The sequence below is a fragment of the Diabrotica virgifera genome, chromosome 10 (genome assembly GCF_917563875.1).
Source record: "Diabrotica virgifera virgifera chromosome 10, PGI_DIABVI_V3a".
NCBI classification, from domain to species: Eukaryota; Metazoa; Arthropoda; class Insecta; order Coleoptera; family Chrysomelidae; genus Diabrotica; species Diabrotica virgifera.
The window spans coordinates 96,901,993-96,927,140 of NC_065452.1; positions in this window are offsets into that span (position 1 = coordinate 96,901,993).

A 25,148-nucleotide genomic window follows, 5' to 3' on the forward strand; every position below is an offset into this window, starting at 1 on the left:
ATAGTAAAATAGAAAATATGTAGCATCTTAGAGCCCTCAATCTGAGAGGCAACTGAAGATCTTTGTTTGTAAGCAGTGTCTTCATTTTTATAAATGCTTGCCTTGCAGTTTCAATTCGGACTTTAATTTCTTTGCTTTGGTCATTTTTGTCATCAACCCAGGTTCCCAGATATTTGTATGTCTTTACTTTTTCTATTTGGGTTTGCTCTAGTATTAACCTTTCATTTCCATTTTGTGTTTTTGAGACAATCATAAATTTACTTTTTTTCTTGTTTATTTCGAGTCCATATCGAATGCAATAATCGTTAATTCTATTTAACAATTCTTGTAGCGACTCAAGGGTGTCTGCCATTATAACGGTGTCATCAGCGAATCTTATGTTATTTACTGTTCTTCCGTTTATAGAGATTCCATCACCTAGTTCCGCTATCGCTTCCTGAAATATGGCTTCACTGTACACGTTAAACAGTAGCGGCGACAGTACACAACCCTGTCTTACCCCTCTCTTTATATCAATATTCTCGGACTCTTGTTCGTCTATCTTTATATTGGCCTTTTGATTCCAATACAGATTGATGATAATTCGTAAGTCTCGTCTGTCTATATCTCTGTTTTTCAATAATTCTATTAGTTTTTCATGTCGGACTCTGTCGAACGCTTTTTCGAAGTCGATGAAACAGGAATAAATATCCAGGTTCATATCTAAGCATCTTTGAGAGAGGACATTAAATGCAAACAATGCCTCTCTTGTTCCAAGTCCTTTGCGGAACCCAAATTGGGTATCATCCATATCATTTTCTAGCTTTCTGTATAATCTTCCATGAATCACCTTTAGAAATATTTTGAGGGTATGGCTTATTAGTGATATTGTCCTATAGTCTGAACAATCTTTGGCATATATTGTTTTAGGTATTGGTACAAAGGTGGACACCAACCATTCCTGAGGTATTTTTCCGGTTTTATACACTTCATTAAACAGATCCAGTAGTACAGGTAGAGTTTCATCGTCTAGACATTTCAGTAATTCTGCAGGTATTTCGTCTGGACCTACAGTTTTTCCGTTTCTTATGCGTTTCGTATTGCTTGTTCGATTTCCTCCATTATGATCTCTGGTCCCTATCTTTGCAGCCTACTTATTGTGTCAAAAATTCTACTGATCTAGTAAATAAATCGTCAGTTTTAAATTTACCCAGAGACTCCTTTCTAATTTCTTTCGATGCAAGTAATTTGTTTACGAACGTGCCAAGAGATGAAACCATTCCTATAGTGGAGAATTTACTTATTAACAGTAACATTAATAGAGATACAATTTTCCACATACTGGGTTTACTTAAATTTTGTTTGTCACAAAATTTCTTTTCTTTTAACAATATTATTTATAGACAGACACAAGGCCTTGCAATGGGAAATAATCCCTTATCACCCTTACTAGCAGATTTGTTTCTAAATAACCTTGAGATTAATATCTTTGACAATCATTCTTTGAATCACAAACCTTTGCAAAAAATCTTGTATTGGTTCAGATATGTGGATGATGTGTTAGCTATTATAGATGGAAATTTGTCAGATGCAGAAAATATTCTAGTAGTTTCGCTCAACAATTTACATCAAGGCATAAGATTCACTTTAAAAGCAGAATCTAACAATTCTATTAATTCTCTAGATCTAACATTGATTAGAATAGAGAACAAGTTAAGTTTTTCAGTCTTTAGAAAACCAACTCAGACTGACCATACTATCCCTACATTTTCTAATCATCCTTTTCAACAGAAGACGGCTTCTTTTTATTGCTATATCCAGGGCCGGTTATAAGGGGCCTGCAAGGGATGCACTGCAGGCGGGCGCCCCTGTTTGAGGGGCGCCAAAATGAGCTATTTAACTGCTGGTGTTATACTAAATACTATTTTACAAATGCCGAAGGGCGCCTATGCTATTTTCGCAGGCAGGAACCTTATACCCTAGCGCCGGGACTGCCTATATCCACCGTTTACTTAGCTTACCATTATCAGATACAAATTTTAATTCTGAACTAGATATTATTAAACAACTTGCATATAGTAATGGTTACTCCCCTTCTCTGGTTGATAACAAACTCAAACAAATTAAGGAATAAAAGGAGCAGAGCTCTAGCTTATAATTCTGCCCCTGAAAATTCCAATTCGGCAGTTATGTATAGATCTATATCATACCTAGGTTATCCTTCAGACAATATAGCCAAAATCTTAAATACCATTCGTAGCTTAAAACTTTCATTTAAATGTAAAAAAATATCAAATCTATTTTTTCTCCTACTAAAGACAAAATTAACAAAACTTCTAAAAGTGGCATATATAAATTGTCCTGTGGAGACTGCCCTGTGACTGTGCTAGCGTTGCCAGGTCCGATTTATTTTTAATCGGTACACAAGCAAAAACAAATCGGGATTTAGGGTTGTAGATCGAGACAAATAAACAACAGTAAATGACCATTTTGGAGTGTAATTTTCAGAGTCAACTCCGAATTGTATGAAAATCTGGTTTTAGTTCCTACTTACTGTCTACTTCAAGGTTGAACTTGTACCGTTGGTTGCTTTTACTTGGGGGAGGGGTACAGTTACAGTTACCCCTCCTCGGGGTAAAAAAACGCGCGGCTAAAGTAAGCCCCAAAATGGATCAACGGACTAACTCTAAAAAACTTTTGTCCTATATAATTTTTAAACTAGGTCAATACTTTTTGAGCAATTTTATTGAAAAAAATTATCTTAGCAAAAATGTAGCTTTTAAAAAAGCAAAAAAAATTGTATGTTCAGAAAGTCTATAAAACCAGTAAAAGCAAATTTGTAGCTCATCAAAAATACGTTCTTATTCGTCAAATTCCAAATCGAATTTTTCAACTTAAAATATCCAAAAAATTAAACAATTTTCAGGCAAAACCTATTAAAATTTTTTAAAGTGTTTAAAAAAATATTTAATTTTGTTTTATATAAATGTCTCTAGTATTAAAACTAAGCGATTTACGCTCAAAATAAAGTTGGCCCCCTTTTTTTGGTAAAAACAAATCGTGAAATTCTCCCCCTATTTAGCACCGTAAATAAAATTAATCGTTACCGCCTTACCATCTACTTTATATGTGTATTGTTTATATGCTTTGTAAGGTTTATCGGTTGGGAGTGCTTAGTTTTGAAAAAATTGGTTTTATAGTAAAAAAAATTTCCTAAAATATCGGAAAATGTCCTTTTTTCAAAATAACTTAAAAAGTATTAGGGATACTAAAAATCTTAAGGAGTAAAATGTAGGTAGGTTCTGCTTTTATAAAATATGATAGATTCATTTTGTTTTTCTGTAGGACAAAAATTGGTGAAAATATAGCGGTTCATATTTTGCATACACTCGTGATTAGTGACTCGTTCAGGCCCGTTCAATCATGTAAAAAATACATAAGTAAAGTAAATTGTTTGTAAAAAGCGGTAACGATGAATTTCATTTGGGGTGCTAAGTAGGGGGAGATTTTCACGATTTTTTTACCAAAAAAAGGAGTCAACTTGGTTTTGAGCATAACTCGCTTAGTTTTGATGCTAGAAACTTTTTTAAAACATAAAAATAAAGCGTTATTAAAAAAGTTTTAATTGGGTTTTCCCGAAAAGTGCTTCATTTCTTGGTTATTTCTCGTTGAAATATTTGATTTGAAATTTGACGAATAAGAACGTATTTTTCATGAGATACAACTTTGCTTTTGCTTGGTCTATAGACTTTACGAGTTCACATTTTTTTTCATTTTTTTTTGTATTATGCTACATTTTTGCTAAGAATATTTTTTTCGATCAAATACTTACTTTTTGAGTTATTTATGAAAATCGCCTGAAAACGTGATTTTTTTGTCGAAAAATAAACATTTTCAATCGTAAATAACTCGAAAAGTATTAACTAAGTTAAAATTCTATATAACTAAAATTGCTTAGAATTAGTCAATTTATCCATCTCCGGACTTATTTTAAACCCGCGGTTTTTCACCAACAACTAGAGGTGACTGTCGTCCCTCGAGTAAAATAAACCAACGGCACAAGCTGTCCAAATTTTCATGCAATTCGGACATTCGGAGTTGATCCTGAAAATTACACGGTATCGCCGTATTTCCCGTTCATTTACTGGACTACAAGGTGTTTCTATAATCTGTATTTAATCCTACATAATAATAATAATCAGACGAAATTACAAGAAAAATCGTAGATTCAGTAAATTATTTATTTTTTATTAAAATTATATTTTTCATTCGATTTTGCCGCTTTTAGGAGTGCCTTGTTTTTATAACATAGTTATAAAATTCACTGCAAGTCCTCCTGAAATTGGTTTTCGTGGGTTAAAATCGGGACATTTAGTGTCCCGATCAGGTACAAATCGGTACGCGTCACCAGACCCCTGAAAATCGGGACGTCCCGCGCAAATCGGGACACCTGGTAACGCTACCTGTGACCTACGTGGGTAGAACGATGCGACCTTTGGATACATGTATTAAAGAACATCTGTCAAAGATCGATAAATCTAGCTTTGGTCATCATTTGCATGCATAGAAACATAACTTTAGTCCCCAAAGTGATAGTAGGATACTATATAGCATACCTAACAATAACTATACTAAAGTGAATTTACTAGAAGATCTGGAAATAAGCAGAGAATTGAAAAGAAACCCTCAAAACTGTGTTAACACTCAGATTCAATTAAATTGTAAATTTGATCCTTAAAAACTTAAAAAGTTAAAACTTTCATTTAAATGTAAAGGAAATATCAAATCTACTTTTTCTCATACTAAAGACAAAATTAACAAAACTTCTAAAAGTGGCATACAGTCGGAAAAATGAAAGAATGCCCATGAACGAACATATAAAACACGCTGTATTTTCCTGTCACAGTGTCACAAAGAAAATTGCCCGGCGCAAGTACATGTAATAATAATTATTACATGTACTTGCGCTGGCCAATTTTTTGTGTGACACGGTGACAGGAAAATACAGCGTGTTTTATATGTTCGTTCAGGGGTATTCTTTCATTTTTCTTACTGTATATAATGTTGTATAATTTGTTTATGGGAATAATTTAGAAAATAAATTTATATCAGAGACCACGAGATCATAGATTTTCATCGCCCAGTATATGACCAAAAATTGTAAATATTATAATTTAGTTAGTAAGCAGTGTTTCCGCGGAAGGTGAAATCGTTAGGTGATTTGTTAATAGTTTCTTTGAACGGACATACAATTATGCGGTAAAAATTAGAAAGTACATTTATTTCGCGTTGGAATCGACAATAGGACATTTGCAAATGATTCGTTCGGTCCAGTCCGGTCCTGGCAAGAAGCTAACAAACACGGTGTGATAGCAGCTCATGACAAAGGATAGGTTTTTAATAATAAAATTAAAAATTTAAAACTTGGAAAAATTTTAATAGTGTAAACATAAGTGTAGTGCATCAGTAGACGAAAAGGCATCAAAAACTGTAAGTTATTTGCATGCCTATTTTACTATAAATTACTAAAATTTAAAACTAGACAAAGCTTGGCTATCATTGTCCATAAACTTTTTTGCTAATTACCTAAATTAAGTGATAATGAACAAGAAACAGATAACAGAGCTCTGATAGTTGAAAATTTAAATTTAATTGTAGAAGACAGAGGCGGCATCAGAAAAGTTTAACCGAAATAAAAACAAATATTTTTCACGAAAAATAATAAAATTTGCTAAACGAAGGGAGTAGAGACGAGTATATAGAAAGGTAGCTTAGGTGACTGGTCGGGGGGTGGACTGAGTAGCTTCTCGGCTGGTTTCCCTGAGACGCCCAACATTGCCCAAGATCTGCAAGGGATATCTCGAGAAAACCATGAAGCTCAGACGACTATCCAGATGATCAGAACAAGAAAAGACCGGCTGAAAACTTCGTGATATTTCAAAACAGTAAGAAAACGCATCGAACACCCACCAAAACAAGTGATGAAAAACTCGAGAAAATACTATATCTGAGGCAAGAGATGAAAGCAGAAATAAAAGATGAGATGAAATTAATAAGAGAAGACCAAAAATCATATGCAATGGAAATGAAAAAGTTAAAAGAAGAGAACGAGGAACTCAGAAAAGAAAATGAAGATATAAAAGCAGAATTAACACAAATAAAACAGAATATGGAATGGATAGATAAAGAAAAAAGGAAAAATAATATTGTTGTAAGCGGCCTGAATATTGATACAAAAAATCAAACAGACCTTAAAATAGCCATGGAGAACTTTTTACAAACCAATCTACAGCTAGAAATAAACATCAGAACTGTAATAAAAATAGGAGAATCCCACTATCTCATCCAACTATATAATTGTGAAGACAAGCAAACAGTCATGGAAAACAAATATAAACTAAAAAACATAAGAAATCAAAAAATCTTCCTAAACAACGACATGACGAAACAAGGGAGGAAAAAAAATACAAAAACAGCTCCGAGAAGAAAAGGGAAAAGAAGTAAAAATAGGTTAAAATAAAGTTACAATAAATGGGGAGGAGTGGAGATGGAATAGAGTAAACGAAAAATAGAGAAATCTGTTCCAAAAAACTAAGGAAACAACAAACGAGGGATAGTAAAGATGATGACGACAACGCAAAGACAACGGAATGGAATTTGGATAAAGAAAAACATATAGAAGGAAAGGAAAATCAACAAGAAAATGGACAAAAGAAAAAGAACATTGAAAAAACAGCTAGCACGATTGACGTGGAAATGAAACAAGGACAAGACGCAAAAACTAGAATATACGAAAATAACAACTTGAAAATTGGTACATGGAATTTAACATCACTTAGAGGAAAGGAATGCGAATTAGTGCAAGAAATGGAAGAATTTAAAATGCAAATAATAGGTATAAGCGAAACAAAGAAATGTGGAAGAGGAAAAGAAAATATATCAGAAAATTACACGATGTATTACTCCGGGGTAGACAAAGAACTTAGAGCAAAAGAAGGAGTAGGCATAGTAGTCACAGAGACAATAGAAAAAAGAATATCAGATTTCAAACCGATATCGTCGAGAATAATGTACATAAAAATAGAAATGGAAGAGGAATGGTACATAGGGCACCAACAGAAGGAACAGAAGAAGAAAAAATGGTAGCTTTCTACAATGAATTACAAAATACCCTAGATGAGATAAGAGAAAAATGTGAAAGAATAGTAATAATGGGTGATTGAAACGCAAGGATAGGGAAAGATGAAAACAAAGGACTTAGTTGCATGGGAAGACATGGTGAAGAGATACTAAACAGAAACAGAATTAAAATGATCAGATTCTGCCAGACAAACGACCTATTAATAGGAAACTCATTTACACAGCAAGCACTACAAGATAAGTATACATTTGTAGCAGAAGGCAGAGATGCAAAAAGTATAATAGATTACGTCGTCTACACGCAAGAAATGAAACAAAATATAAAACAAGTCTGGACAGAACAGAGAGCAGAGATCGGATCTCATCACAGACTGGTAATGGCAGAGATGACATGGCGAAAACCGGTACACCAAGAACAGATAGAATACAGCAGAATAGCAAGAAGAAAGCTAAAAGATGAACGAAAGAAAAGGAGATATCAAGAAGAAACTGATAAGGAGTTTAAAATGGAGGAGAGAAAGAAAATAGAAATGATATGGAGGAAAAATGGAAAAAATTTAAAGAAGTAATAATGAAGAAGGCACAAGAGATATGCGGAAATCTAACAGTCAGAAAATTAAACAAAAAAACGGAATGGTGGAATGCAGATATACAGGAAGAAGTGAGGAAAAAGAAAAAGGCATGGAAAAAATAAAATAATACAAGAGAGGAACAAGATAAAAAAGAATACCAAGAACACAGAAACATAGTGAAAGAACTAGTAAGAAAAGGAAAAAAAGAGAGTTGGAAGAAGTTCGGTGAATCACTAAACCAAAATTACAGAGATAATAACAGATGCTTCTGGAATAAAGTAAGGAGTCTAAGAGGAAAGAAAAGAAAAGAACTCAGAGGAGTAAAAGACAAACACAACAAACTAAAGACAAATACAACAGAGATACTAGAGGTGTGGAGAGAGTATTATGAAGAGAAATATATGGGCGAGGAAAGTGAAGAAATAGAGACAGAGGGAACCATAGAACAGACAGCAGCAGACGAAAACCAAATGGAAGAAATAAGTACAGAAGAAATGGAAGAAGCGATAAGTAGAATAAAAATAGGAAAAGCGAGCGGAGCAGATAAAATTGATCCCGAAATGATAAAAAGGATAGGAAAAGAAGGAAAGAAGTGGTTGCTGGAAATAATGAGAGAAGCATGGAGAACAAACAAAATGCCGAGAGAGTGGGAAGAAAACTTACTGATCCCAATTCACAAGAAAGGAGAAGAATCCACCTGTGGAAACTATAGAGATATATGCCTCTCATCAGTAGTGTTCAAGTTCTATACGAGAATAATAGAAAGAAGATTAAGAACAGAGGTAGAAGAAAAACTGGAAGACGAGCAAACAGCATTCAGAGCCAAAAGGCAAACAGTTGACAACATAAGCATATTACGAAATATAATAGAAAAAAATAATGATCGGGGAACAAACATATAATATATGACCTTCATAGACCTTAAAGCAGCGTTCGACTCAGTAGACCGGAAAGTATTGTGGAATACTGTAGAGGAGCTGGGAATACCGAGGAAACTATTAGAGATAATTAAAAGTACGTACAGCAGAGTGGTGGGAAAAGTGCAAATGGGAGGTAGCAGATCACTAGAATTTAGGATGAACAAGGGGACAAAACAGGGAGATAGCCTAAGCCCCCTCCTATTCGTCATAATTATGGACAAATTATTTAAAAATGTAAAAAGAAGAACAAACCACTTAAAAACAATAATAGGCTACACGCACCTAACACCAGTTATGATAGAAGGATTACTGTATGCTGACGACGTCGTTCTCCTAGCAGACAACCCGAGAAAGATGCAGCGATTAATTGATGTATGGACTTAGGAAATAGAGAAAATTAAATTAGAAATAAACATCAGCAAATGCAAGACGATGAAAATAGGTCAGCAGGAGCAGGAAATTGAAGGCGAAACACGAGGGCTCTGTAACGGACAAGAATTGGAGAGGGTGACGGCCTACGAGTACCTGGGCACGATAAAATCGAATGACGGAAAGCTAGACCTAGAAATTGCAAATAGGACAAAGAAAGCTACGAAAATATACTATGCGATTAATAATACGATACTGGGAAAAAGGGAAATCAGCCAGGAAACAAAAATGCATGTATATAATACAATCACAGTACCAACTCTTCTATATGCAAGCGAGACATGGGTCACAAATAAAAGACATGAAAGTGCCATTAATGCATGAGAAATGAAGCAGCTGAGAAAAATAGCTGGAAAGACGAAGATGGACAGAGAAAGGAAACGAAAACATCAGAAACGTGCTAAGTCAGGAACCAATAGAGAAAAAAATTGAAAAAAGAAAACTGAATTGGTTTGGACATATAACTAGGATAAACGAGAACAGACTAGTAAAGAAGGTGACAGATGCCAAAAGACAGGGGAAAAGAAGAAGGGGCAGACCTAGAAGGGGGGGATGGAACAAATCGAGGAAATCGGGACAAATAGAGGGAAAACAGTGCAACAGATGAAGGAAATGGCAGGAGACCGGAAGGCGTGGAAGAAATGGGTAAAAGATGGATAGATAATACCAAAGTCCGACGCTCTTATAGGGCATAAGGACAACGAGAAGAAGAAGAAGAAGAAGAAGTAAATGATTCGTAGGAGAGACAATAAACAAATTTATTGAGTTTAGAATATAAGGTTTTTTGTTTAGCATATTAAAACAACAAAAAGTAATTTGGTATCTCCTAGAATTTAACAAAATGGGAAAGTTGTATAAATGAAAACATGGATGTAGTGGGTAGACAGGATGTTTGTGATGGGCGGAGAATAATGGATGTAAGGGATGAGAGTGTTGAGTCTGATTTTGAGGAGAGAAAAAATGGGCACTGTGTAATTAATATCTAGAGAGGACAGTCCAGTTTTTAAAAAGTGAGAAGTCGGTGTTAAGTGGTGAATTTGGCCTTTGCGAGCAGATCGTGGTGAAACGAAATCGTTGACCGAGTTGAAAAGTTAATTTTCTTTGTGTCCGAGGAGATTCCTGTGTTCTGTCTAGAACAGGTAGCCGGTGGGTATCAATTTGCACAAGATATCGAGCAGAGAGAAAACTGAATAGAGATTTCGAGCGAGTCCCGTCGTTTGTTTGTTGGTGAAGCAGTTTGGACGAGAAGGACCTTTCGCTACATCCTAGGAGCAAGTGTGAGAGAATCGAAGGCTGCGCAATCCAGGAAAAAGAAGTAAAGAAGAAACAAAAAGGTTAGTCAGAATTTTTGTGAAACGGAGAGAGTTTGTTTTATATCCACACCATAGTAGTCGTCCAAACTTGATCGAGGACGGTTGTAGATAAAACAATTACTGTTATCAATTTACCATTTAAAGCTAATTATACTTTAATGGACTTGAAATATTAAAAATAAATCTGGTGTAGTGATACAAAACAGATTTTATATATTTAAATCAACCAAATTAATTATTTCAAAACAAATTAAATAATAAAAATAAAGTATATTAATATTAGTGCTGGCGATTGTGTCAAAAATGTGTTGTGAATTTTGTTTTTGGAATCCACCAATCAAGGTAACAATTTATACTAAACTAATATTAATATTTAAATCAAAATGTCGAACGGATATAATCAGTATCCATTTCCATACTCTTAATGTCCAACATCTAGCCAAATGAACCTCAGCGACCAAAACTTAACAGTTTAACAACTAGGATATTTTCCACAACAAATGCAAATGGGACCACATCCTGCATCACAAATTCAGCAAAATTTCGCTACAAGCCAGCCAAACCAGCCAATGCAGTTATATCAACCTCAATACCAGTATTCAGTCCAAAGTACATTACCACAATATCAACCCCCAACCACATCCAAAGCAAATGATGAAGAATGGCAAATAGTTCCAAATAAAAAACGTGGGAGAACCAGTCCGGAACAACATTCCAAACTTAAACAAACCAAAATAGATAACTACTGGCTCAACACACCAACAGCAAATAAATTTAATGTATTAATTAATGAAGAGACACAAGAAGCAGATACTGAAGAGGAAAAAAAACAGGAAGAGAAGCCCCCACCAATATTTATTGCCGGTGTTAAAAACATCCAACCATTAAACGAACTACTAAACACTATAGCCAAAGATAAACATTTAATCAGAGTGTTGAATGAAGAACAAGTCAAGGTACAGGGTACAGGCAGAGGCGGCTCTAGCCCATGTAGCGCCTGTGTGCAGGCGATGCCCGGGCGCCCAGTCAAATTGTAATAGTCGAATAGGTACCTATCTAGTACTAGCACATGGGGTATTAAAGGCATTAGGTACGCTTAAAACATAAACAAAAATCCAGATGCAAATATTGCAATTTACAGGTTGCAGATCAACCTACCCAAATCTGTTAAAAATATTTAATAAAAAATTAACTTTTATCCCTGAGGTAAGGTTAAAAATTGGTTGAGGAAATTTGACAGGTTTGAGTCCACGAGTAAATAGTACTTTTAGGAAGGAATTGGTTAAATAAATAAAAAAGAACAACGTTGTGATTATTAAAAAAAATAATTTATTAACGAATTATTACAGGACGCACATACTACAACATATTATAAAAAAGATACTTTCTGTGCTTTTGCAGTAGCAAAATCTTGAATAATATCATTTGCTTCAATTTTTATTTCATGTTCAATACTTCTTCTTCTTCCTGTTTATAAGCAATTCTGCTTGTTCATTGGCGGATTGATACCTCTATGGAAGGTTGTCATTCCATCTTTTGCGCGGTCGGCCGATACTTCTTCTACCGATTGGTGATTTATCTCGTGCTATTTTGACCACACGTGTATCCCCCATTCTGGTTATGTGGTTGTTCCATTCTTTTTTTCTATTTAGTGTCCATTCGTTTATACACTGTACGTTACATTGTCTTCTAATACCTTCGCTCCTCTTTCGATCTCTCAGTGTTTTTCCTGTATTTCTTCTCAGTACTCTCATCTCTGCCGTTTCCAGTAGTCTTTGTGTTGTGGCTGTATCGGGTCTTGTTTCTGATGCATATGTCATTATTGGTCTTACACTGGCTTTATATATTCTTGACTTCATCTTGAATCAGTGTTAATATATCGGTTTGGCCATATAGTGTTATTAAGGCATCCTGCCAATCTATTTGCTTTTTGTACTTGATTTCTCACTTCTTTGTCTAGGTCTCCGTAACTTGATAATGTAATTCCAAGGTATTTTACTTCCATTACTTGTTCAATACTGATTGATACCATCAATTTCTATTTTGCATCTGATTGGTTCTTTACTGATTACTATTGTTTTGGTTTTCTGAGACGAAATTGTCATATTGAATTCTTTTGCTCTTATGTTAAATCTGTGGACTAATCTTTGCAGACTATCTTCATCTTGGGCTATCAATATTGCGTCGTCTGCGTAGCAGAGTATTTTTACTTCTTTGTTTCCCATTCTATATCCTCTTCCTTTGTTGACGTTGACGATTTCATCCATGATTAAATTGAAAAGCATAGGACTCAATGAGTCTCCCTGTCTTATTCCGCTGCCTATATCTATAGGTTCTGTAAGTTGTCCATCTTTCTGACTTTCATTTTGTTGTTTTGGTAGATGTTCTCAATAGTTTTTATGACATCTAGAGGTTCTAGATGTTCAATACTTACTAGTGATAAATTTGTCAATCAACTTTGCGACAATGTTGACCTTAGATAATTTTTAATATGATTTTTCACTGTGCGCTACTGTCACTGGCAATGTGAGGTAAATTCTAAGGAGCAGTGAACAAATTTGGGAACAGTGAAAGTAATTTATTTGTATACAAGTAATTTAAAATATCCAAAGGTGTAGTAGAATCCAATGTAATTTTTCATTAATCGTTTTAAAGCATATTTTATGTTGAAAAACAAAGTAAAGGCCTGGTCTTTGGCGCTCGGCGCCCCCAACATCCCGGCGCCCGTGTGCACCGCACACCCTGCACAATAGGTAAAGCCGCCCCTGGGTACAGGCCCAAACAATTGAAATATACGACAGTATAATAAAAGCACTTGATGAGAAAAAAAACCGAATATCATACATATCGTAAGAAGCAAGATAAACCCTTTAGAGTAGTGATTCGCCATCTTCAGCCTACAGTGAATATACAAGAAATCAAAAAATAAATAGAGAGCCAAGGATATATAGTTCTACAAATAACGAATATACTACAAAGAATTACAAAAAACCCCTACCACTATTTTTTGTGGACTTAAAAATGCAAGAAAATAATAAAGAAATTTATAAGATGGAATATTTACTCAACGCAAAAATTGATGTCGAAGCCCCAAGGCTAAAAAGAGAATTAGTACAATGTACCAGATGTCAAAGATATGGTCACACAAAAAATTTCTGCTATCATCAATACAGGTGTGTAAAATGTGCTCTAAATCACAAAACAGCTGATTGCCCTAACAAAATTAGATCTGATCTAGTAAAGTGTGTACTTTGCGGTAATAACCACCCAGCGAATTACAGAGAATGCAGTGTACATAAACAACTGCAAGAAGCAAGATTTCCAACCTTAAGAAAGAAAGAGTCACCGAATCAACTACAAAACCAACAGCTACCAGTGGCTACAACAAATATAAGTACAACACAAAGACCTACATATGCTCAAATGGTAAATACCAACCAACAAGATATTACAATGGTCACTCAGGCAAATGACATGCAGGAGTTAAAGAATATGATGAAAGGGCTTATGGAACAAATGAGCACCATGCTAAACTTATTAACAACACTTGTCTCAAAAATGAACTAATGGCTAATACACTAAAGTTTGCCATATGGAATGCTAATGGCTTGACACAACACAAACATGAGTTGTATGCATTTATAGTTAATCACCAATTAGACATAGTACTGATTTCAAAAACACACTTCACGAAAAAAAGTTTCATAAAATTTCACAACTATAAAATATATCACACAACACATCCAGATGGAAAAATACGAATCTGGATGAGTAAACCCCTGCATAGGCGACATCTCAATGAGATCAGCCAAGAACATGTCGGCAATATAGCGTCGAACTATTGGTTGACGAAACAGAGGATTTTCTATTGGCCATTCAAGATCAGGTTATTCCAAGTAAAAATTAACTGAACACCCTCAAGTCCAAAATGACAAATGCCGATATAAATGTCAACAAAAAATAAACTATCTAATTCTAACATCTTACCGCGGGCTCCCAGTCGTTTGTCGATACTAATAATTATAAAGATCGCCATGACTCAGTAGCTTATTCATCAGGAATTAGGCAATAAATTGGGACTCCTCCAAACCGACCATTTCCGTTGGTATCAATACGTCCCTAACAGAATGCTTGAAAACGACAAGCTATACTGGGGCCGCACTGTGCTCAGAGCCTTAGAGGGAGCTTGAGCCTTGTAGCTAAATCTGGATAATAATATCTTGGGGAAGTCTAGACCCCTCTATTATGAATTTCTCGATCCGTGCCTTCAATCACACAACACATCCAGATTCCAGATGGAACTGCATATTGTGCACATGGTGGGACAGCAATCATTATAAGAAACAACATCAAACATTACCAGACAACTCACTATCAAAAAGCACATATTCAGGCCACAAATTTGGTTGTAGAAGACTGGACAGGACCCATAACTTTTTCAGCTATATATTGTCCACCAAAACATTCAATTAAACAATCAGAATTTAAAACCTTTTTTGATACACTTGGACCTAGGTTTATTTGTGGCGGAGACTACAATTCAAAACATCTAATGTGGGGATCTAGACTTATTAATACCCAAGGCCGTGAACTACAAAAAGAAATACTAATAGATAATCTGAACATAGTAACCACAAGGGAGCCAACATACTGGCTACAGACCCTGCGAAAATTCCAGATCTCCTCGATTTTGCTATAGTGAGAGGAATAAATGAAAAATACTTTAAACCAAAGTCTTGTTACGATTTATCCTCTGACCATTCACCTGTTATCATAACTGTAAGCAAAAACATAACAAAAATAGAAAGGAGCTGTATATTACACAACAACAAAACAAATTGGAGTTATTTTAGATATCAAGTAAATAATCAAACCAATTTAGACATCCCACTAAAGACCGATAAACAAATCGAACAGGCAGTAGAACATTTTAACACAGTTTTACAGGAAGCAGCATGGAACTCAACACCATTACCAACAAATCGACATATGAACAAACACTGTTCCAATACAATACATGAAAAAATAATTGAGAAAAGAAGACTCAGAAAACAATGGCAATTATCAAGATCACCTCAAAGTAAAACAAACCTCAATAAAGCACAAAAAGACCTAAAAAAATTGATAATAGCAGAAAAAAATGCAAGCTTTCAGGAATACCTACAAAAACTAGATGCAACTCAAGTCACTGACTACTCGTTATGGAAGGCTACAAGGACTCTATGAAGGCAGAACTATACAGTCCCACCACTAAGAACACAAACAGGACAATGGGCGAGAAGTCCTCTAGAAAAGGCCGAAACATTTGCGACACACCTTAAAAAAGTCTTTACACCAAATGAGGGCAATTACTCACTACAAACTGAAGAAGAAATTATTTCAATACTCACAAAACCTTATCAACTAGAACTTCCTGAAAAAAGATTCACAAAAAATGAGGTAAAAAATATTATACAACAAAAAATCGATCCAAAAGAGGCTCCAGGATACGACCTGATTACAGGAAAAACTCTTCAGCAACTCCCAGAGAAAGGCTTACAATTTCTGACACAGTTATTTAACTCTATAATGAGACTAGGTCATTTCCCATCACAATGGAAACTAGCACAAATAACAATGATACTAAAGCCAGGAAAAGAACCAGAAAGTGTACAGTCCTACCGTCCTATTAGTCTTCTTCCAGTGGTATCCAAAGTTTTTGAAAAGCTGACACTTACTAAGCTAATGCCTATACTAGAAAACAAAAAACTAATACCACCACACCATTTTGGGTTTATAAAACAACATTCAACAATACAACAGGTATATACAATTGTAGAGAGAATCAACGAGGACCTTGAAAATAATAGGTACTGTTCGGCGGTATTTCTGGACGTAAGTCAGGCATTTGATAAAGTCTGGCATAAAGGCCTATTATGTAAACTAAAACAGAATTTACCTACAAATTACTATATACTCTTAAAGTCATATATCACCAACAGAAACTTCCAGGTAAAGTATGAGAATTAATACACAAACATACAACAAATTCTTGCTGGGGTGCCACAAGGAAGTGTACTAGGACCTATATTATACCTTATATTCACTGCTGACTTACCAACAGATACACATATCACTACAGCCACATTTGCGGATGATACGGCAATACTATCATCGAACAAAAATCCCAAAATAGCCTCAGAAATCTTACAAAATAATCTAAATAAAATTCAACAATGGATGACAAAATGGAGAGTCAAAATTAATGAAAACAAATCGCTACACCTAACATTTACCACGCGTAGGGAAACATGTCCTGTTTACTTAAACGGTAAAGGAATCCCACAAGGGGATGAAGTCAAATATCTAGGTATGTACTTGGACAGAAGATTAAACTGGAGGAAGCATATATTTACTAAGCGAAAACAACTGGGTCATAAGTTAAGAACCATATATTGGCTGTTGGGCAAAAAATCAAAACTATCAACTGAAAATAAAATATTAATCTACAAATCCATCCTAAAACCAGTGTGGACTTATGGGATAGAATTATGGGGAACCGCTGCACATTCCAACATTGAAATCATACAAAGATTTCAGTCCAAAATATTGAGGTCAATACTAGGAGTTCCATGGTTCATAACCAATGAAGCCATCCATCGGGACGCCGGACTACCATACGTCAAAGATGACATCAAAAAGTGCGCGAAAAAACATACAGAGAAACTTAAAGTGCATCCAAACGTGTAAAAATTTAGTGAATAAACCGCGTACTGTTCGTAGGTTAAAACGAAAAGTTCCGTTAGAGTTAATAGTCGGAGAGATAGAAGCGGATTTTGTGCGTGATAAGTAATATGAAAAAACTATACGGGGATATGTTGAATTAGTTGTGTACATGACTTTCACCAACGGCCGGAATCCAGAGTTGGGGCCGAGGGTAGTTATAAGGGGTCAAAGTCGCGGATTTTATTATTTTTTTTATGACGCTCATGATCGAGATAGTGCACCAAAATTTGGGAATAAGTAGGTCATGACGTAACTAAGTAAAACCTCTAGGGGCGGAACGCTGCGTGGCCGACAAAGGGGTGGGGGTAGGGGTGAATCTAAAAAATATAAAGGGTTTTTGCGACGTTGGTGATTGAGATAGTGGACCAAAATTTGGAAATAAGTAGATCATGACATTACTAAGTAAAATCCCCAGAGCCGGAAACCAGAGTTGGGGATGAGGGTAGTTATAAGGGGTCAAAATCGCCGTTTTTATTATTTTTTTTTTGTGGCGCTCATGATCTAGAGAGTGCACCAAAATTTGGGAATAAGTAGATCATGAGGTAACTAAGTACAATATCCAGGGGTGGAACGCTGCGTGGCCGATAAAGGGGTGAGGGTAGGTGTGAATATAAAAAATATAAGGGGCTTTTTGCGACGTGATAGATTGAGATAGTGCACCAAAATTTGAGAATAAGTAGACAGTGACTTAGCTAAGTAAAATCCCCAGAGCCAGAAACCAGAGTTGGGGATGAGGGTAGTTTTAAGGGGTCAAAGTCGCAGTGTGTATTATTTTTTTGTGACCCGGCACAACATTTGTCTCCCACGCAGCGTTCCGTCCCTGAATATTTTACTTAGTAATGTCATGATCTACTTATTCCCAAATTTTGGTGCACTATCTCGATCACGAACGGCAAAAAAACCCCCATATATTTTTATACTCACCCCTGTCTACCACCCCTTTGTACCCCAAGCAGCGTTCCGTCCCTGAAGATTTTACTTAGTTACGTCATAGCCTACTTACTCCCAAATTTTGGTGCACTATCTCCATCATGAGCGCGACAAAAAAAATAGTAAAACAGCGAATTTTACCCCTTATAACTACCCTCATCCGCCACTCTGGTTTCCGCCTCTGGGGATATTACTTAGTTATGTCATGGTCTACTTATTCCCAAATTTTGGTGCACTATCTCAATCACGAACGTCGCAAAAAACCCCTTACATTTTTTTATATTCACCCCTGCCCCAGCCCTTTGTCGACCACGCAGCGTTCCACTCCTGGAGATTTTACTTAGTTACGTCATGACCTACTTATTCCCAAATTTTGGCGCACTATCTCTATCATGAGCGTCACAAAAAAAAATAATCAAAAACGGAAATTTGACCCCTTATAACTACCTTACTTCACCACTCTGGTTTCCGGCTCTGGGGATTTTAATTATTTATGTCATGATCTACTTATACCCAAATTTTGGTGCACTGCCTCAATCACGAACGTCGCAAAAAACCCCTTATATTTTTTATATTCACCCCTACCCCCACCCCTTTGTCGGCCACGCAGCGTTGAGCCCCTAGAGATTTTACTTAGGTACGTCATGACCTACTTATTCCCAAATTTTGGTGCACTATCTCGATCATGAGCGTCATAAAAAAATAATAAAATCCGCGATTTTGACCCCTTATAACTACCCTCGGCCCCAACTCTGGTTTCCGGCCGTTGGTGAAAGTCATGTACACAACTAATTCAAACATATTCCCGTATAGTTTTTCCATATTACTTATCACGCACAAAATCCGCTCCCAGCTCTTAGACTATAAGTGAACAATAGGTACTAAATTAATGTGTATAAGTTTATGTCAGAAATAGTCAGTGTTGTAGGCTAAGTTTTAAAAAAGGGGTGCATCACTGGATGCTTCCCTACATGTCATTCCTAATTATTGTCAGTCCTATTACTTATTGTCTGTTATCTACCTAAACATTTAGGTTTAGATTGTATAGATATATTGTAATAAATGTGGGGTTAATAAAAAAATATCCACACCATATTTGTTTATATTTGTATTGAGCATTTCTATAGCATAATTTAGTCATTCCAAAATTTAAAGAAGAAATAAGTAATCAATTCAAAAGGAGAAAAGTAAATTTTAGTATTTTTGTAAGAATAGTCTAACAAATTATTTAAATAAAATTTTTGTTAAGACAAAGGAGATATCAGAATTAAAGCTTAGTTTATTAGATGAGAAAAAGTTGCAACAGAATTAAATTTTAGTATAATTTTTAAATCTTATATTTACGGTATATTGGATAAATAAAAATATTTATAACATTTATATGACATCGAATGCGTTTAATTTCCCTGTTTTGTCCCTGGATGAAGTAAGCAACTAGAGATGCTAGAAGCAACAAACCTAAGGTAAGACATTAAAATTAAAATAGTCCTGAGAATAAAATTTATTAGAGAATTCAATTTAATTTTGGTTTTGTTTTACATAAGTAATAATTAAAATAATTAAGTAATTAATCAAAATAAGAATTTGCTGATCAATCTCATAAAAGGAGAGAACTACAGAGCATAACAATAAGTTGTCCTGTGGAGACTGCCCTGTGACCTATCTATATTTCTTTTTTGATCCTATCTTTAAGAAATTTCTTTAATAAATTTGTTTTGTATACCCAACAATTGCTGAAAGTTTTTTGAACACTACTTTTTAGGTATTCTTGAGTTGTCTTTCATTTTTTACATACAAGCGAAATATTTCAGATTTGATTTAATCTATTAATAATGTTAATTTTATAAAATAACAGCTTACGAACTCTGAAGTTGGCAAATGAGACTTCTCCTTGGTTTGTTTTTATCTAACTTCTTCTACACTTGGTCAAGTTATAATCGTTATATTTTGGAAAGAATTTTGATAATTTATATACACGTTAACATTTCACTTCAACATTAACAATTATATTTTTAAAATTTAACTTTAAAATTTAGTATCTTCACTTAACATTCATTTAATCTACACATGGCATTTTAGTCATTTTCAATTTTAAGGAATTTTTAATTATTATTTACCAATATAGAGGTCGCATAGGACAGTGGTTCCGCTTGAGCGCTTCCTTCTTTATCAATTTAATGAATGACAGTCCACAGCTGTTCACTTATACAATGGTGTAGCGCAGCCATATTATTTTTAAAAAGAATTTAGGATAAAGATACTTTACACCTGTTTGTAAACACACGTATACAATTTACCAACGACTTAAGCCAAAGTATCGCTAAATTAAAGCCGTTTAATAGTTAAGTTTTAAAAGTTTAGTGATACAAAATATCAAGAATTATGCTGTGAGTAAAATTTTTAATAATTACTGCATCTAATGGCATCTAAGGGACCATTATTAATCCGAGTTTGAGGTTAAAAATCAAATCCACTCTGTTAAATTTTTAATTACCTAACGTAAAAAACTGGATCGGTGATTAGTGAACTTCAACAAAAAGGCAGAGTCGGCCTTAGAAATATGTTTTGGACACTAATTATATAGAACAGAATAACTTAACAAATTTTACTATTACAAATATAATGTCACAGTATCGAACAACCAATCTTCTTTCACCAACATCCACCTACAAGAGAATATGTACTGATAATTCCAATTTGAAAAATATGAGTACCTCCAACGCATCTTATGCAAGCACTGTCTCCCAAAATATCTACAAGTATCCACACAAGGATCAAGCAATTATCTTCAGCTCTATTCAGGGTGCAAAACTTTAAGATTATCTTCTCCAATTGGGACCTCTGGTCAAACCAAATAATATTATTTTCTGTAGCAGAATCTCGCACAACAGAATATGTATTTATCTAACAAATAAATCACTAAGTAGTTGATGAGTTCTTAACTAAACATGGTGAAATTGTTGTAAATAATGAGATTATCAAAGGAAGACGTCTTATTTCACCAGCGGAGATACTAGTAATATCAAATGTAAGCCCAACGATCCCACATGAATATCTTGTAACCTTACTAGAAAATATTGGATTAAAATTAGTATCTCCAATAAACTTTCTTAGAATAGGGGCATCAAATACGGAATATCAACACATACTTAGCTTTAGAAGACAGATGTATATTGCTTCTTCCCCAGATACCATCATACCCAAATCCTTGGAAATAACGCATGAGAATCTATCATATCGAATCTTTTTATTCCTAGACAGTCAACGCTGTTTCACTTGCCAACTGTCGGAACATGTTGCATCTCAATGCCCTTCCGGTAATATTAACCTAAATATCCAACAATCACCACAACCCACACAAAATATTCAGATCTCGCCAAAGTCTCAACCTGCCGAAACATATTCTAATGACTCTACAATAAATAATATTCTACCTGAAAATTCCTTATTAGTAGAAAATTGTCCAAAAGACGCCAATATTACTTTAATCACACCCACTCTGGCAAAATCCAGATAGCACTGTTCAATCTGCAAATACCCCAACCGCGGATAAAACTTCTAATTCAAAAAATTTAACTCTGGCAACAAATCCAGATCGCACTGTTCAATCTGCAAATATCCCAACCGCGGATAAAACTTCTAATTCAACAACCTTCTCCGCAACAAAACGAACAGCTGAAGATATGTCTCTAGCTACTCCAGAAGAACAAGCGCCACCCAATACTTCTACCTTCTCTCTTCCCACAACAGTCCTTCGGAAAAACAAAAAGCCCAAAGCTAATACATCAGATCAAGAAATAGAATGAAGCTATTATAAACTATATCGACTCCCACTCTCCTCCCCTCGTAATCAACAGCCATCAGTTCAAACAGCTCCTAGAAAATACACGCAGAACAAGGGATGTTCTTAGTCTTGCTGAAGACTTCACAGAAGATATTCCAAAATTAATAGAAATGTTAGAAGAACTATGTTCCCACGCAAACACTAAAAAGCTAAAAACTCGTGTCACAAAGCTTAAAAACAAATTGTTAGATCAATTTCAAGAAGAATTAATAGAAGCCCAATCTGACATCTCAAACCTATCTCAAGAGACCTAATAAATACACTAGAGTCATTACTCCAGTGGAACATACTTATTAAAACCGATGACCCTGAATTTATGGAATGACAAATGGAAAACGTCTACAAGCAAATTAAGAGAGATAAAAGAAGATACTGGTGCATGAAATCCATATTCACTCAACAAATCGCATTAAGTGATCCTATTTCATCTTCGGTTAGGACACTACTACACTTACTCATGAGCATCTCATTCACCAAAATGCAGAAAGTGTAATATACTAATATTAATAATACATGTGCTAAGAGAATGTGATAAATTTTGACTCTTACAAACCATCGATATCTGGTTATTCAAACAATATGAAGACATTATTAATCCCTCAAAACGACTGTAAACCTCTTTTCCAATTCCTTAACAAACATAACTTAGCAAGTAAGATAATATATCGCACACCTAGTTCAATTGTGCCACAACTGCAAAAAATTCGAATTTTGGGTTAAGGCTGTAAAATATTGCCTATATAATGGCCCATCTAATGCAATACAGCCTGAACTAAAATATTGTTTTGGATAAGTATAAAGTAAGTTACTTCGGTATTTCACTGTAGGGTTTTTGGAGGTTTTGAAAATGCAATATGGCCATAATTGGGAGATGTGGCGATAATATACACTGCCACAATACAACCGATGTAATTCAATACGTTCAATATGGCCACAACTGCAAAAATCAAGAAAGATGTGGCGATAATATACACTGCCACAATACAACCGATGTAATTCAATACAGCCACAACTGCAAAAATCAATTGATTTTTTCATTACATTGCCGCCGTATCTCCTAGGTATCGTTTTATAAATGACTTTCTTCACAATGCAATATCGCCATAACCATCAAAATCATAATAACGTTTTATTTTTAATAAATTGTAATAAGATCCAGCGAATAACTGTATAATTTGCTACCTAAATTGTAATTTCGAAGCCAGTCATTCTCAAAATAAATTATTTACAGGGCATAACGCGTTTGCTACAGAACGTTTTGCTCATTTCTCGAGAATATTGTGTTTTGCACTTGTGGCACTATATTGAACTAGGTGTGCGATATTGTAATTCATTTCATACTTTGTACACCTATTAATATTGTATTCTCGTAACCCCGCTAATGATCTTCGTGGTGATTAATGCGGTTATTTTCTAAATAAAAAAAAAGAATTTAGATGTGATTCTAATAATTGTAAAGGGTTTTTACACCCTAGATCTGAGGTTTAGCTTTACTTTTATTTTTTAGTTTACCCAGTATCTATCCATTTTTAATATGTTGTTTGGCAATTACTCTTTTATGAAGGATTTATACCTATAGGACGTAAGTTTTTTCAATCTTGTATTTTATAAAAAAATCTCTTAACTTAATATCCTTTTAGGAAGCTCTGATGATGGTACGTGGATGTGATGTGCTGAAAGTACTCAGCTAATTTTAATAAAAAAAATTTACACACTATCAATTTTTTTGAGAACATACACCTGTTTGCCGGTTTGACCTACATACTTATAAGTGTGTACAAGTCATACAGTTTTTTTAATTTAAAATAATATAAGACAAGAATTTTAATAGAACTAAGTTTGGCTGGTGACTGGGTAAAATATGCTAAAATTACAAAAACGCTTACCAAACACCCTTAATAGTGGAGAGAACACAAAAAGGTCTTTTATAAACTACACTTTCACCTTGGGGAAATACATAAAACTAAACACAAAATTATTCATCATTGTCCTTCTCAGAATCAAACAGTCAAAAACGAAGACAATACGCAACGCAACGGTTAATTCCATAATAGGTACTTTCTAAGGGTCTCGGTGAATTCGTAACTATTTTAAGCCCCCATCCTAATAGACCGTGATAGTCGTGACGTCAAAACGTCAAAAAAAGTTTTCCAAACACGTTGTGTCTAGGTACACGCTAAAATGTACGCAAATAAAAAAGTTTAACTTCATCAAGCTAGTGACTATTTAGCGTGGGCAGTGACTGTATATTTTGATACACGCTATTTTGATATGTTTAGTGTTTGTTTGATAGAAAAATATTTGTTATGACGTTTAATTCTACCTAACTTTTTTATTTGCGTACACGGTAGCGTATACCCCAGAGACAACGTGTTTGGAAAAATTTTGACGTTTTGACGTCACACTATCATGGTCCATTACAGGCCAACTCGTAACTCTGGCGCGCAGGTAATTCTTCGATAACCCACTAACTACCGGTGAATTAGTAACTTTCATTTTTAGGCTATTACATCTTCCTAAATTCAGGACCGATATTCAGGATACGATTTAGGACACTAAATTCAGTCACTGTAGCTCGCTATTACACCATCCTAAATTTAGGATGCTAAATAGTACAAAGACAGGGTCTGAAAACCAAGAAGTGTTAAAACCACAGGGGTTCGGTTTAGGGCAGTCATTGAGAGCAAGACTATGTTATTATCTCCGAATTCTATCCTACTGCATGGATTTTAATCAAATTTTAGGAATAGGCTCAACTTATCTCCTTTTTCAAAGTCTACCCTATGCTGATGTGTGCTTTTGTCTTGGGGGCGGTTCCCACCCCTTCTCGGGGGTGGGAAACTTTTGCTTAAATAACTACGGAAGTTGCTAGAGAACCTAATTCTAAGCAAAAACTGCTCTATAATTTTTTTTCGAAAACTCGATACTTTTTGAGTTATTCGTGGTTGAAAATTGGCCATTTTCATTGAAACATAACACCTTTTCAAACGGTTTTTTGCGAATAGCTTAAAAACAATGCATCTAACTAAAAAAACTATATAAAACTTTTTTGTATCCTATAAAAAATCAAAGAGATTCGTTTATTCATAAATCTTCTAGTTATAACACAAAAAGAGATATGATACGTAAGAGAATTTGTTTTTTGGTGCAATCTCAAATCAGTGTATTCAACTTGAAATAACAAAGAAACGGTCGATTTTAGGTGTATAGTGCTACCAATACCTTTTGTTGTGATTGAAACGTTATTTCAAATAAG